Below are 18,074 nucleotides of genomic sequence, written 5' to 3' on the forward strand. Positions count from 1 at the left end.
TCACCACCCCCTAATTTATTATTTCTAATATCTATAATTAACCCCTATCTCATTAATACTAATATTAGTTTGACCAACATCTATTATTATTATTTAGTTTCTTATTCCACTTTACCTATTTTTCTGAAATTCCTTTAATTAATATCATTAAAATAATAATTATTAATAAACGTTCTCATTCTCTTCATGCCACCTAATGCTCATATCCTTTATACATTCTTGGTCTAGCACTCTTCACCATCTCTTTGTCCCTAAACATGGGTTAGGTGTTCCTCAAAATATCAAACACCTCAATGAGTATACAAAATATTCTACAAAAATTTCTCAACATAATAAAAACAAACGTAAAATAAAAAAGTAAAATTATTATTTATAATTATAATTATTAATATTATCAATAATTAAACCAACCTAGATCCATATTAACTCTAGGTCTACCAAGCACCAAGAGAAATCTAATATCTTTTCAGTCTAAAATAGTTTGGTGAATTAATAGATTCGATCCCTCTTGACACTTGGTGGATCCATATTTAAGATGGATCTAGGTTGGGGTACTATAGAAATGATACTTTATCACTATGATATAATATGTATTTAATATATTATATGCAACATTTTCTTTTCCTTTTGAGTAAATATTTGTAATACTTTCTGAACAAGAGATCGCATGAAAGAGTTGAAGGCCTTAGATTAGCTAGTCACTTGGGAAATATGACCATGTCAACAAATGTATTCATTTAAGAGAGGCAAAAGAAAAGGCATTGCTTAGAGATTCAAAATACACCATAAATATGCTAATATGTGGGCATATAAGGCCATGAAAGAAAGACAAATAAATAGGAAAATGAAAAACTAAAAAATAATATGGGTGAGGAAAAAAGGAAGAGGGGTCAAAATCTGGATCATCTACTTGTTGATGCTTGATGAACAATGAGTGGTATGGGGGGCTCCAAGGTGCTTCTCGATCTTCTCTAGTCCTTGTTTTAGGTTTGTCATGTGTCTATGCAAGTGTTCCATGGAGAGGAGGAGGTCCTTTGTGTTCTCATGTCAATCTAGTAAAACTTTTCTAAGAAGGAATTTCATGTGCCAATATAGGTCCGGTATGTGCATACGCTGATTAAAATGCCAACATGTTTTCCTTGTATCAAGCACCTAGTCAACCAAATCTGACATTACCTTTGTGTATAAAAGAAGGTTCCTCTAGTTATTTCCTTCCCTTTCGGTACGAGAGAGTTCTTCCTAAATAGGAGGTGGGGTGAGTTCTCGAAAGTGAGTTGCTACTTCCTCCACTTTGAGATGTGTCTATGTAGTTCCTCCATTTTTGCACCCTTCATAGTACACTACACCTTCGCAAACATGTTCTCTCTGGTGTGGTAGGGTAGGTACATAAGGAGGAGAGAAAGGTCAAAGGATGGGTGTTGGAGAAGAGATGAAAATGGATAGGAGTAAATAATCTTTGATGAAAGCAAAGAAAGGTCTGGTCCTTCAACAAATTTATGTAGTCAAGCACAAGATAGAGTGGTTGAGAGTGTTAGCAAAGGATATATCTAATGAGAAGGATCTTTGTGTAGAGCCTAGAGCCAACAGAAAGCGGGGGTTTCCACAAAAGTGTGGTGATAGGAGTAAGATGCCAATTCTCTGGTAGGAGTTAAAGGCAAGACAAGAACTCCAATGGAAGAGGATGCGAGAAAAATCCACGAGGTGGAAATGATTAACTTTCCAAGGAAAATTGTCTCCCTGCCATGATTATACAACTTCACAACTACAAGAAGCTCAAGAGGGTTCGAGGAAGTTGGATAGGTTGTTTTCTTGTTGATGTTGTTGTAGGATGATTCGAGCTACCAATCAATATTAAGAACATAAATCTCTAGGTTGATGGAGCAAAGCTCGCTAATGAGCTAACACTCCCTTCCTTGAATTTCTCTTGGAAGGATAGAAGAGTTTTAGCACTGCAAACATGGCTTAAAGAAATGGGAAATATTAAATTGACCATCAAAAGCTTGGCTCAATCACTTAGGGGAAAATTGAATTTTCAAAGCACTCTTATCAACTATTTGAAATGCTCAGTCTTGCTTAATATCCTTTTGGCAAGGGTTGTTGCTGGTAGTGGAACAGTGAATAACATTGAGTTCCATACTTGTCAGTAGTAAATTTCACTCAGTTCCTATCAAATCTACTTCAAACAATGTAAACTTTGAAACGGGAACTATAAACTCAAAACGAGAACTCTGGCCAAAAAAACCCAAAAAAAAATCAAAAACAGTGCTAAAAACAAAAAGTGTTGATGTTGGAATAACACCTTTTTTTTTCTTGGGTAAATTTTCAACATGTTTTAAAAATGGCGGTGAAAACCAATTTTTTGCACAAAAATTATCCAAAAAACAACCTCAAAACGAATAGTGTTAATTCTGGAAGAACACTTTTTTTTTCGAAAGTAAAATCTCAACATTTCGAAATAATGGCGTAAAATATTTTATCATGACCCCGAAAAACATTAAATTTTAAAAAAATAATGAAAACATAAAATAAAAAAAAAAAATTAAAACAATGAAAAAACACAACAAAAAAAAGTTTAAAAAATTAACAAAACATAAATTAAGATATATAATAAAAACAAAACACAAAATAAAAATATAAAACTTAAAAATAAATCAAATATAAAAAAAATATATATCAATCATAAAAATGTAAAAAAAAAAAAATTAATTGTAAAAATTTAAAAAACTATAAAAAATAATAAATTATAAACAAATAAATAGTGAAAATAAAAAATAAAAAAAATAAAAATTATCTTGTAAACCATCAAAAAATTGGCAAAAGAAAAAAAAATACTGAAAAGAAAAAAAAACATTTAAAATAAACTAAAAATTAAGTAGGTAAAAATGGAAAAATTAAAAATTAAAAATTAAGAAAAAACAAAAAAAATTAAAAACAAACTAGATTTAAAAAAAATAGAAAATTAACAAAAATAAAAAAAAGTTAAAAAAAAAATTATCTCACAAATCAAAAAAGAATTTGGAAAAAAAATAAATTAATATATATATATATATATATATATATATATATATATATATATATATATATATATATATATATATATATATATATATATATAATTAAGTAAGTAAAAAGAGAGAAATTAAAAACAAAAAAACATTAGCAAAAACCGGGAAAAAAAAAGAAAAAGAAATTAAAAACAAACTAGTTTAAAAAAAATATATAGAAAATTAATGAAAAGAAATTAAAAAAGTAGTGAAATTAATATTAAAAAAAACACAAAAATAAATTCAAATTATACAAAAAAAAATGCATATTTTTTATTAAAAAAGAAAATCTAATTATTTTTTATTAAACCTACAATTTTTATTAAAAAAAAAAGAAGAAAAAAAAAGTTAAATTTAAATTTTATTCTAAACAATCTTTTTCTTCAATTTTTTTTTTTTTATTTAAAAATACAAATAATTAAAAAAATTTATTTTTTTTTCAAAAAAAATTAATTTTTTTATTTTAATTTTTTTATTTTAACGGATTTTTTTTTTATTATAAAAAAAAATTGCGACCCCCACACCCCGGCCGCGCGTGGTGCCGCGACCATGGGCGGAGGGGCCTGTGGTCAGGCCCTCCGCCGACGGGCGGCCGGGGGGCGGGGGTTCAATTCCTGGAATCGACTCCCTGCCCCACGGCCGCGCCACCACGGGCGGTCGGGGGGCGGGGGCCGCATATATATATATATATATATATATATATATATATATATATATATAATAATAAAAATATATCCGTTAAAAAAAAATTAATTTTAAATGTTTTTTTTTTATAATTTTTTTAATTTGAAATTAAAAAATTAATTTTTTATTTTTATTTTTATTTTTAATTATTTGTATTTTTAAATTAAAAAAAAAAATGTTAAAAAAAATTATATTTTTTTTAATAAAAAGAAATTTGTTTAAAAGAAAATTAATTTTAATTTTAAATTTTTCTTTTTTAAATAAAAATGTTAGGTTTAATAAAAATAATTATTATTAACTTAAAAAAAAAAAAACAAAAATATGCATTTTTTTGGGTTTATTTTTTTTTTTAATAACTTCAATTTATTTTTTGGTTTTTTTTTAATAATTCGAATTTAAAAAAAAAATAGAAAATAGATATTTTTTTTATAAATTGTAAATGTTTTTTAATTTTTATATTTATTTTTTCATTTGAAAAGACATATATTTTCCGCCATTTTCATATTTTTTTGGTTTTTTTTTTATAATTTGATTTTATTTTTGTTTTTTTTTTACTACTAATTTTACTAGTTTTTTAATTTTTTTCATTAATTTTCTATTTATTTTTTTAAACTAGTTTGTTTTTAATTTTATTTTTTTTTCCTAGCTTTTGCTAATGTTCTTTCTTAATTTCTCTATTTTTACTTACTTATATATATATATATATATATATATATATATATATATATATATATTTTTGTTTTTTTCCAAATTCTTTTAGGGTTTATGAGATAATTTTTTTTAACATTTTTTATTTTTTTCTTTTTCATATATTTTTTTATATTTGTTTTTTAGAGACAATTATTTCATTTGGATTGAAAATTTAATTAACAATGTATAAATACGAGAATATCGAAAATGCAAAATATCGACCTTCTTCTTTAAATATGCAAAACAATAAAAACCTCAGTACAAAAAATTAAAAAAAAAATAAATAAATAAAAACATGACAATATGAAGAAGATGACCACTTCCAAAATTATTAAATTTAAAAAATAATTATTTACATTTCATACAATTAAAAAATTTAAAGTAAAAAAATTAGTCTTTTAAAAAAAGGGTGTGATGCAGAATAACCACTTTTTTAAATCAGCATGAAAATCACTACCATTCACTACCATTCTAAAACGCAAAGTACATAAAAAAAAATTAAAGTGCCAAAAACTATGCTCTAAAAAAAACATGTGTGTTCTGCATCACCCCTTTTCAAAATCGGATCACTTTTTTGTTATCTTTACAAAACGGGTAACATCACCAGTTCCCGTTTCCAAGTTTACATTGTTTTCACTTGGAAAATAATCTTATTCTTTTTACTTTTTCTTAATATGTAATTCTAATTTACTCTATTTCTATAATTCTTTAACCTAATGATTTAATTTAGTAACATTAGTTTACATCTTTAACATAAATTATCAATCCTCATATCTTCAGTATCAATTTTACCACCCCCTAATTTATTATTTTTAATATATATAATTAACCCCTATCTCATTAACAATAATATTAGTTTGACCAACATCTATTATTATTATTTACTTTCTTATTCCACTTTACCTATTTTTCTGAAATTCCTTTAATTCACATCATTAAAATAATAATTATTAATAAACGTTCTCATTCCCTTCATGTCACCTAATGCTCATATCCTTTATACATTCTTGGTCTAGCACTCTTCACCATCTCTTTGTCCCTAAACATGGGTGAGCCGTTCCTCAAAATATCGGACACCTCAATGAATATACAAAATATTCTAGAAAAAGTTCTCAACATAATAAAAACAAAAGTAAAATTATTAATTATAATTATAATTATTAATATTATCAATAATTAAACCGACCTAGATCCATATTAATTCTAGGTCTAGCAACCATGTCAAAAAATGTATTAATTTAAGAGAGGCAAAAGACAAGGCATTGCTTAGAGATTCAAAGTACACAATAAATATGGTAATATGTGGGCCTCTAAGGACATGAAAGAAATACAAATAAATAGGAAACTGAAAAACTAAAAAATAATATGGGTGAGGAAAAAAGGAAAAGGGGTCCAAATATGTTTCTACAACCTGGATCATCTGCTTGTTGATGCTTAATGAACAATGAGTGGTATGGGGGTCTCCAAGCTGCTTCTCGATTGGCTCTAGTCCTTGTGTTTAGGTTTGTCATGTGTCTATGCAGGTATTCCATGGAGAGGAGGAGGTGCTTTGTGTTCTCATGTCAATCTAGTAAAACATTGCTAAGAAGGAATTTCATGTGCTGGTATAGGTCCAGTATGTGCATAGGTTGATTAAAACGCCAACGTGTTTTCCTTGTATCAAGCACCTAGTCAACCAAATGTGACGTTAGCTTTGTGTTTGAAAGAAGGTTCCTCTAGTTATTTCCTTCCCTTTCGGCATGAGAGAGCTATTCCTGAATAGGAGGTGGGGTGAGTTCTCGAAAGTGAGTTGCTACTTCCTCCACTTTGAGTTGTGTCAGTGCAGTCCCTCCATTTTTGCATCCTTCATAGTCCACTACACCTTCGCAAACATGTTCTCTGGCATGGTAGGGTAGCTACATAAGGAGGAGAGAAAGGCCAAAGAATAGGCTTTGGAGAAGAGATGAAGATAGGTAAGAGTAAATAATGTTTGATGAAAGCAAAGAATGGTCGGGTCCTTGAACAAATGTAAGTAGTCAAGCACAAGCCAGAGTGGCTGAGAGTGTTAGCAAAGGATATATCTAATGAGAAGGATCTTTGTGAAGAGCCTAGAGCCAAGAGAGAGCGGGGGCTTCCACAAATATGCGGTGGCTTAGTGACCCATAGATAGAAGTAAGAAGCCAATTCTCTGGTAGGAGTTAAAGTCAAGATAAGAACTCCAATGGAAGAGGAAGCAAGAAAAATCTAGGAGGTGGAAATGATTAACTTTCGAAGGAAAATTGTCTGCCTATTATTGGCATACAACTTCACAACTACAAGATGTTCAAGATGGTTCCAGTAAGTTGGATAGGTTGTTTTCTTATTGATGTTGTTGCAGGATGATTCGAGTTGCAAATCAATATTAAGAAGGGAAATCACTAGGTTGATGGAGCAAAGCTTGCTAATGAGGTAGCACTCCCTACCTTGATTTTCTCTTAGAAAGATAGAAGATTTGGAGCACTGCAAACATGACTGAAAAGAATGGGAAATATTAAACAAACCATCAAAAGCCTGGCTTAATTGCTTAGGGGAAAATTGAATTTTCAGAGCACTCGAATTAGTTATTCGAAATGCTCAGTCTTGCCTAATATCCTTTTGGCAAGGGTTGTTTTTGGTAGTGGTGCAGTGAATAACATTGAGTTCCATACTTGCCGGTAGTAGATTTCACTTAGTCACATGAAGCGAGGAGGTAAGGCAATCAAACATTAAGACCATTTTCCAAGCGAAGCAAATTTGATAGGGGTTTGGAGAATCAATGTGGTGCTCCATCTGCATGGTTTCATACATCATATGTGTAGCATTCCCCATGCAAAGGTCAGTTTGTGTGGAACACCCCATCCAAAGATATAAAATAATCATTATTTTAGAACATATATTAAGGAGATTTCTTATTCCCTAAATAATCTATATGTTAAAGAAATTTCATATATCAATTCAATTTAATATATATTAAATTATTATTCATTATTAACAATGTTTAACACATTTTAATTAATTTAACTAATTATCTTTAACCTATTATTAAATCTTATGTACAACTTAAACTAACTAAACCCCCACACATTTATATATTTATATAAATATATTTAGTAATGGGTTCACCAATAGTAATATAAATATAAATAAATTTTGTATATAGTAATGGGTTAACCACCAGGACCAACCATACCATGTATATCTCTTGCTTCACCTAAATATAAGGATGGGGTTGAGTATGGAATTAGTATAAATACCCACTCATCACTTATGTAATACAAATAATATGGCTTCAAATATCATTCATTTCTGATTATTTTTTCTCCTTTGAATGTTACAACCAACAAACATCTCAGGCGATCGTAGGCTATCAATTGAAGGATGCTCCATCTCACTTCTCCAGATTCAACTTTAGAGAGAAGTTATGCTTGTATCTCCAAAAGATTGAAGATGACAAACACAAAACCAACACAGAAGAGGAAATGAAGCTCGAGAGTACTAGATCTTTGAATTTCAAAACTATAGGATCCACTGTTGATTACTTATTACCTACAACAGAGGGATCCAAAGTCATCGTAGAGGTCACCAGAAAATAAATCCACATGCATAGGAGACAAAATAAAAGTCACAAAAAAAAGGAAAGGCTAGGCATGATTAACACAGAACATAGAAGTCATTCAAACTGGGAGATAAAGTACGGCTACATTTGAATATGTTGAGGCTACAAGGTCCTAGTAAGAAAATAAAGTCTCTCTGAATGGTCCCTTTCAGATACTTGAAAAGGGAGGGATATGATACCTACAAAATCAATCTTCCTCCATACATGTCCATTTACTCAATGATGAATGTAGAAAATGTAAAACTCTATGAGCCTTCTATGTTAGTTTAGGAAGAGGTATTGGTCCTACCTTTTATAGAGGATCCAACGCCAAAAACTCATGAAACGTTGACAAAGGATACGATTTTGTAGTAGAGGTCAAGAGTTACAAGACAAGTGAAAGGTGACCTTTGGAAGATTGGGTTGAAAGGGAAAATTCCAAGAAAGGCTAATCAGTACTCCAAGGAGAAGGAAAAGGAAAAATTTCCTCACCTCATTCGACAAAAGATTTTTGATACGAAAAGGCTCACTATATTATTTTTCATCCCTCTCAGTGCTTTAAAGTGGAAAAATTAAAGAAATCAGCTCATGGTCCTATTTTTACTAGTGGGTCCTAGTTTGAAGAATTTCATGAATGATTTCAGGATCCAAAAGATCTCATTCACATATACCCTCTAGCATTGTTCTACACTTAGATACATTTCCAATGTCACAAGAAATAACTTAGGTGGAGTTTGTATGCAAAAGATATGCCACCTAGAAGTTGACCTTCCTATTTTGGCCATCATGATTTGTGAGTTCGCCACATCAACCTATTACTCATGGAATAGGTGCCAGACACATGAACCTAATGAATACTCTCAAAGGGTATATATTGTAACTCTAGTCATGAAATAAGGTAGTCAAACCTAACCACTGGTAAGTTATCAAGTTCTGTTATAACAAAACCAGTAGTTGTTAAAGAAGTTTCAATCTATTTGAGTGCATTTCACTCCATAGATGAGCAGAGTAGTTGAGAGTGGAAATAGAGAAAGAAAACAAAGAGGGTTTATGTTCTATAAAAGTACATGGGCTAGGGGTCTCAGTCATTTGTACTTTCATCCATTTCCATTTTTCTAAAGAGAGCACTGAGTTACGACACATTCTAGCTAGGTTTTGTCTCGAAAGGGTTTCCTCGGTCGTACATTGTGTTATTGTAGTTTTTTGAGAAATTTTATATTTGTTGTCTATTTTATGCATATTTACATTTTTCATGCCGTTGTAGTAAATAGTAACTTAATAATTCCATAAATGTAAGGAAAATTAACGCTCATAATATATATTTCAAATTTCAATGAATTTCTTTATCATATCTATTGTGATGAACTATTTAGTTATATATCCAAGACAATTTATAAATCAAGATGAATAATGTTCAAAATTTGTTGCATGGTTCTCCAATAAAAGAAGTCACCAAAAAGTGGTTGAGGAGAGCGTTCAAATGATACAAATGTGGCACACTAGGCTTAAACATAATGATAATATTTTTATGATATATATATCCCTATATTCTGAACATTTCTTAGGTGTATGGTTTACAAGAGGGATGTAAGGTTGACGGTCCCAAGGAAAAAAAGGAAGCTTCGGATTGAAAAATCATCTCCACCGGGGTTCTTAAATGGATACCAATAAAAACTTTAGTATTTTGATATTACTAGTGGAAAATTTATTTTATTTTATTTTATTTCTTAAAAGTAATTTCATTGAATTCAAAAAACGTGTTTGTCTAAAAACAAATCATTTTATTAGTTTTCTAAACTTAACAATTTTAAAATGAATTGATCTTATGAATTTAAATTACTCACAACATTATCAAATTACTTGAAATTAGTCTCAAGGCTTTTCCAATATATTTAATATACACAGATGTTTAGAAAACTCAACACAATAGTTGATGGGCTCTATAAGGATTGTCATTAGCTTGATCTTGGATGATTCATTAAATGGAGTCCTATGGAAAACTAAACAACCACATTTTTGAAGGTTTTAGTCAATGGTGTCGGATCTTATCTTTTGATATACTTTTTGGTTTATAATAGTAAATGTAATTTTCTTTTGCAAAGGTAAGGATAAAGTTCAATAGCAGGACCAAAATCTTAAATGAGCTTAGTTTTGAAACCATTTTTGTATAAATGTAGATTTTTTATATTTTAAATAATTACAAATAGAAGTCGGATCCGTTCCGAGTATGAAAAATGGATATTTTGAACTATCTTTGGGACAAGTAATGAAGGAACCTTGAAAAAAAATTAATTATTCATTTAACTATGCATATGAATCACATTTTTCTTCTTTACCAGAGCAAAAATACCATCACTTTAAGAAAATTATCCATCATTGCTTGCTTGATAGTTATATACATAAGTCAATTTATTTCAGTATGTTTATGGTGAAAGGATTGTGCACCTAGGTGATTGATCCCATCTCTAATTTGCACTGTAGCTTTATTTATAAAAATACTTATTGTTATTGTGACACACTTATTCTTTATAAATTATTAGTTTGGATTGATAATAAAGGTAGGATTGAACTACTTCATGGTGCCACGATGTTATTATCTTTTTAAATTATTTTTCCATTGCTTTCTCGAACTTACATGAATCTTATGTAGTAGTTCACTATTAACATTGTTCTAACTCAATCCGACTAGGTTGGTTATAATGTCTTAGTGTGGTCAAAGTCATACCATTTAGCTACTCACTTAAGGATAAACAACCTTTAAAATATAAAGTCAGTATGGTTAATTTATATTATATTTTAAATTTAAATTGTTTTGGTCAAGATACTTTACTGCTGTGTTATAATGTTTTTAAAATACTTTAATTTACATGTATTATTATTGTGTTGAGAAGCGTTGTATGAAAAGGAGGTTGCAATGCCTTATCTTGTTAAGTTATGTTATTTAAATATTTTGACATAATCAAATTACATAAAAATAAAAATTAAATAAAATAAAAATAAAATAAAAATTTAATAATCATAATCATTAATTAAAACATTATGACACAATAAAATTATATAAGTATATTTTAACACAAATAATTAATTATTTTCTCTCATATATATATATATATATATATATATATGACCAAATCTACTATTATTTTATTTTCATTATTTAATTTAATTTAATATTCCTTTACGATTAACCCTTATCCAAATTATAATGATTAATTTTATCAAGTAAATTTAGAGTTTCTTAATCTATTTTTATGTTGTTTTTACTCTTTCTTAATGTGACTCTAACATACTCTATTTTTATACTTTTTTAACCTAACAATTTAATTTAATATCATCATTTTAATTTTTTAATATAAATTATTAACCCTCAACTCTTTAGTATCAACTTCCATCGTCATATATATATATATATATATATATATATATCCATTATCTGATTAATATTTTAGTTCGATCAAAATCTATTATTATTATTATTTAATTCCTCATTCAATTTTACCTGTCCTTCTCAAATTATTTTAACTAATCTCATTAAATTAACAATTATAAATGAACATTCTCATCCTCTTCACGTTCCGTAATGGTCATATCCTTTCTCTTCATATTCTTAGTCTAGCACTATTTGCAACGTCAATATGAGTTTTTGGTCCCTAAATATGGGTGAAGTGTTCACCCAAAACATTAGACACCTCAATGAGTCTACAAAATATTTTACAACAATTTTTCAACATAATAACAATAAAAATAAAATTATTAATTATTAGTATTGTCAATAATTAAACAAACTGAGATCCATATTAACACCAGATCTACCTAGCACTGAGAGAGATCAAATCTCTTTCACTCTAAAATAGTATTTCACCTTAAGAGAATTGATCCTTCTCGATACTTGGTAGATTTAGAGTTAAGATGGATCTAGGCTGGTATATTATACAAACGATACTTTATGACTATATTATAATATGTATTATTATATATTATATAAAATGTTTTCTTTTTCATCCGAGTAAATGTCTGTATTACATTCTAAACAAGAGATTACCTAAAAGAGTTGAAGGTTTTAGATTGGTCAATCACTGGGGAAATATAACCATGTCAAGAAATGTACCCATTTAGGAGAGACAAAAGACAAAAAGTTGCCTAGAGATTCAAAATGCCCCATACATATGCTAATATGTAGGCCTCGAATGCCATGAGAGAAAGACAAATAAACAGGAAACTAAAAAACTAAAGACATAATAAGAATTAGCAAAATAGGAAGAGGGGTTGAAATCTATTCCTATAACCTGGATTGACTCCTTATTGCTACCTGGTGAACAACGAGTAGTAGGGGAGATGCCAAGGTGCTTCTTGATCTACTCTTGTTCCTATTCTAGGTCTGTCATGTGTCTATGCAGGTGCTCCATGGAGAGGAGGAGGTCATGCTTTTTCTCATGTCAATCTAGTAAAACCTTACCAAGTAGGAATTTCATGTAGTATTGGTCCACTGTGTGCATATATTGATTAAAATGCGCATGTGTTTTATGTGTATTAAGCACATAGTAGCCGAATAAGTTATTACCTTTGTGTCTGAAATATGGTGCATCGTGTTATTTCCTTCCCTTTCAGCATGAGAGAGTTCTTCCTGAATAGGGGTTGGGGTGAGTTCTCGAAAGTGAGCTACTACTTCCTCCACTTTGAGGTGTGTTTGTGCACTCCCTCGATTTTCAAACTTTTGATAGTACACTACACCTTTGCAGACATGTGCTCTCTAGCATGGCAAAGTAGCTACACAAGGAGGAGAGTAAGGCCAAAGAATGGGTTTTGGAGAGGAGATGAAAATGGATAGGAGTTAAAGAAACCGAGCCTCATGAAGAAGATGAGAATCCAGTTCAAGAAATTTGCAAAGCCATGAAGGAGTTTGTGAATACTGAAATTGAAGCTTTTAGGGAGAAGAAATAGGAGGTTAATGACACTGTGAATATCGAAAATTAAATTGAAACATAGAAGTAGGAGGGTGTTATCTGTGAAGTGGAAGGTCACAAAGATGAAGTAATGAAGGATTAGTGGAAGAAGCAGAAGCTAAAGGCGGACATGTTAGCGATACAAATATTGTGGAGGAAGATGTAGTCAATATTGAGGAAGATGCAGTTGATATGACATTTGATGTATCATGATCACTACCTTGTGGTATATGATGATTAGTACCAATGGTAATGATTTTGTATCAAGATTGGTTTATGTCTAAGTTGATAGGTATGGGTTATTTGGTTGAGAATATTTATTTTTAATAATAAGTTAGAATATTTTGGTGTTATAAACAATTCTTTTATTAATAAAATTTTAATATTTTTATATAGTTTTTCATTTCCAAATCAATTTAATATTTTTATATGGTTTTTGCATTTCTAAATCAATTTTGTTATTATTATTGATGAAATTCTAATGTTCTCAAATAATTTTTTCTATTTCTGGTTTTTATTTTTATCTTAATATTCCAGATATTTAATATATAAATATTATTTAAATAATTTGATAATTGTCTATATATATTTATTAGTCAGTTAATTTATATAGTTATACTAATATTTTTTTTTTAAACACAAGTAATACTTCTCTCTTTTTTCAGTGGCAACATTTGTCTTACCAATACTTCCGTCATTGGTTGTTACTCACCCATGATTATTTATTATCAAATTGTTGTTTATGATTATGGATTCATTTTTTATTAATAATAAAATTATAGTAAAAAATGTTATTAATAGAGAAAAGTTTAAAAATTATTATTATTATTATTTATTGCAATTTTTTTAAGAAAATTTTTAAATTTTAATGGTTTACTTTATGAAACAAAAATATAATTAATTTGTTAAAAATATCTATAGATTTATTTAATTTATATTTTGATAGTTAATTTATAATTAATTATGGTTTTGAGTATTTTTTTTTTGGTCAAGTAAGAATGGAGCCTTCTATTAACCGAACTGGTACATTACATATGTTACAGGGTAAACCAAAAACCCTTTCGTTTACCAAAACTTGATTGAGAGGCCTGTGGGTTATGGCCCACAAAACCTATCAGAAGTGTTAATGGATTTAAGCCCTTAAAACTCAGAACCATTCACTATATTGGAAAATATGGAATACACAGGAAATACACAGAAACCCAACCTGCAACACTTAAGGTCGGACTTCAAACATTTTACAAATCTGCAACCATAAATAATGGCGGGTCTGAACTTCTGGTCCAACGCCTTCCCACTGCACTCTCTGAACACCGTTCTCTGATCGGTTTGATCCCAAGCGTCCATCTCTTTCAATGATCTAATGACTATCGGCTTATCGCCTAATCACAAATTGGTGAAACATAATCCAACTCCTTCTCCTTCCTCCGGTTGCCAATTAGAAAACTTGCACGATGCAACGTCCATTGATCTACACTTCATGGATCTAACGGTCCACGATGATTTTGGGCAAACAAGTAGCACGAGGATTAACCGCCTGAAAAAGTAGTTTCCTCTCTCCTCCTCGCTACTACGTGTCGCTTGATGAGTGGAATCGGAGGCCTTCCTTGAATAACCGGTTACCACTTAGACCTCGCCCGAAATACCACTTATGGTTCGAGAAATCACTTCCCTCACGAATTAACTTTCGCGCGCTTTTGCCATGTGAAGGTCATCGATCTATCCCATCGGACAACTCTCATTCTTTTCTGCCTACGTCGCTGATCTTCTTCTTAACAATGGATTTACGCTGAAGCCCCATTTTCTCTACCATACTCTATTTAACACATAGACACTCATATATAACAAAATTTTGTTAATTAAATGATTGCCATCGATCCTTACAGTGATTGATGGTCGATCAAACCTACAAAATTTTCAGAATCAGTCGTCACGCCAATACAAACTGCAGACTATTACCACACAATAGGAAAATAGTTAGGCTTCCCTATCATCCCACCTATCACTTGAGACTCCTTGATCCATCCTATCAAGCCATTGATCCCTATCTTTGGCAGCCTAACAAAGACAATCCTCTAATAGTTTTCCTGATGGTAATAGCTCCCAAACATGCCAAGTGTCCCTTTCCTTATTAATAACTCCTTCATTTGCCAAACGATTAGCTAACATGTTAGATTTCCTTTACACATGGACAAAGATTATAGTTCTTAGGGTTTGCAGGTGAGTGTAGATACGATTAAAGACCTACGATAGCCTCCAGTGTTTTGACACTTTATTCGTTGATGTACCATTGCAAATTTTCTTGGCCGCTCTAATAATCAATTCTGAATCTGCTTCAATGATGACATTGTGTGAGTTTGAATCCACCAATATTTCCAAGCATTGCTCTAAGGGCATGAGTTCCTCTATTTTATTAGTGGCCTTCCCCAAGTGTCCATGAATGATCTCCCTTATTTGACCCTCTTCATCTCTTATAACACCCCCAAAACCAGCTAACCCTGGATTTCCCTTAGATGCTCCATCTACATTGACCTTTAAGAAGTCATGTGGAGGAGGCTTCCAAATATTTATATCTGCATTGTTTGGCACACACCTTCGATTATTCCTTGTGGGCCTATAGACTGGAGACCCAAATGCAGTAGAATACATGCATCTTGGGGCAAGGGAGGGTACTTAGAAAGTTTTCTTTACAAGTTGTTGATTGTGTCTTTGAGTTGCCTTAAAATTTGGTCAATTATATGCTCGGGCTTGCTTGCCTTGTTCCTGAAGATTCGATTATTGCATTCTTTCCAAACATTCCAAATGACAAATCCGAGAACCAGAGTCCATGCTTTATTAATGATTTCATTCCCTGAGAAGTTTTTCCTCCAATTCTTCAAATTGCTGGAGAAGTTGAGCCTATCCCTATCAGTGTGCCTAAATATTGAGGCCACCCATTCCCACATAGTAGAGGTGAAAAGGTAGAGGTTGAGAAGGTGATCCATTGTCTCCTCTTGTGAGCCAGAAAGCTAACATTTGGAAGGTCCAATGAAGCCTTTTTAAGGAGGTTCTCCCAAGTTAAAATTTTCCTCTGATGAACTAGCCAAATAAATAACTTTATTTTCATTCAGTGGGGGCTTTGCCAAAGATTCTTCCAAACTTGATCAGGGTTTAGGTAGTTAAATCATGTTACTTCCTATTTAGCTTCTTTGAGGTTAAAGTTTCCTTCGATGTTCTTTCCCCATCTTAGTTTATCGAGCAAGGAGGATACCAGAATCCTCCTATGCTCTAGATCCTAAGCAAGAGAGTCTGTATGGGCCTTTAGAGGGCTCTCCTCATTGTGGTCTAGATCCTTCGAAATCCTCCATTTTCCATGGTTCCTTACCTGGTCCCAGAATTCATTTATCATAAATAGACCTTTGTTGTCTGTGTCATTTTTGAGAGCTGCTAATTCCTCCTTGTATAAGTTGGGTTCATGTTGCCAGTTATCCTCCCAAAATTGTGCTAGGTTCCCAGCTCAAATTTCCTAGAAGCTATGCTGCTAAACAATGCATTTATTTTCCCAAGCAAGTTTCCAAATGTGGAAGCCCTTAATATGCCTTGACATTTGAATGTGATCTTTATCCTACCAATTCTTGGCATATTTTTGTTTCCAAAGCTTAGCCCAGGGAGTTGCTAATTCCTTGATCCACCTCCACCAGATTTTAGCTCCCGAAACTCTATTGAGGGTTTCAAGATCATGAATCCCCAAGCCACCATGGCTCTTCAGTTTGCATATCTTGTCCCAGGCTACTAAAGCCCATTTCATTTTCTATTCTCCTCTGCCCGATAGAAAATCCCTTTGTATGCTCTTGCACTGTTGCTTAATTCATTTAGGAGCAGGAAGAGCTGAGAGCATGAACATGGGAATTTCCTGTAGGACAGCATGCGTGAGCACAAGGCACCCAGCCAAATTTAAAGACCTGCATGTCCATTTTTCAATCTTTTCCTAAAATTTATTTATTATTGGCCCACACAGTTCCTTGCATAGAGGTTTATCTATGAGAGGTATGCCCAGAGACTTGGAAGGTAGCTGGTTTCTTTGAAACCCTAGAATTCTGGTGATGTTTCTCTGAATAGCAATGTTAGTGCTAAAGAAAAAAACTTTTGATTTGTTGAGGCTTACCTCTCTGCCAGCTGCCATAGCAAAGTCATTCAAAATATCTTTTATCATTCTGGCTTCCCTGAATGCGGGTATTCCCTGGAGCATTGTGTCATCCACAAATTGTTGATGAGTGTTTGATGCTCCATTCAAGGTGAGTTTGATTCCCTCGATTCTTCCTTCAACAGTTTCCATTTTAATCATGTTGCCTAGCCCTTCCATCATGATAACAAAGAGGAAGGGTGAGAGTGGATCCCCTTATCTGAGACCTCTGAAGGGTGTGAAGATTCTTGAAGGAGTGCCATTAATCAAAATGAAAAAACTGGTCATGGTAACTAGTGCCATAACCCAACTTATCCAGTTTTGGTCGAAGGCAAAGGCTCTTAGAACTGCCCTTATATAAGACCAACTTAGCTTGTCGTAAGATTTCGCTAGGTCCAATTGAACGATCATAGCATTTTGGTTGTTTCTTTTGAAGGAGTGTACCACCTCATGCACTTGGATGATGTTATTGAGGATTTGTCTTCCTTCCACATAGCCCGTTTTCTCTTCTGAGATGAGAGCTGGTAAGAGGGGGTTGAGTCTATTGGCGACCACCTTGGAAATAATTTTATACACCACATTGCATAAATCTATGGGTCTGAAACCATCTGGAGTCATGGCTTTTTCCTGTTTTGGGATCAAAACTATGAAGGAAGCATTAAAAGCCTTAATAACCTCTTTGGATCTTCTTCAGTCTTCCAGCACCTCAAGGATATCCTGTTTGACTGTTTTCCAGAAAGATTTGAAGAAGTCTACATTGAATCCATCCAGGCCTGGATCTTTTCCATTTTTCATTTCATTGATCACTTCACTGACCTCCTCTTCCGACACTGGCCTATTAAGATTGTGGTTCTCCTCTCTAGTAACCATCTGGGGGATATACTAAGTGAAATGGTTGATGAACCTAGATCTATCCTCCAGAGGCTCCTCTACTATACAAAGGAAATATTGTACCAAGA

This window comes from Pinus tabuliformis, chromosome 1_2, assembly GCF_031772625.1.
Source record: "Pinus tabuliformis cultivar Carrire ecotype Pingquan chromosome 1_2, CPIR1, whole genome shotgun sequence".
NCBI lineage: Eukaryota > Viridiplantae > Streptophyta > Pinopsida > Pinales > Pinaceae > Pinus > Pinus tabuliformis.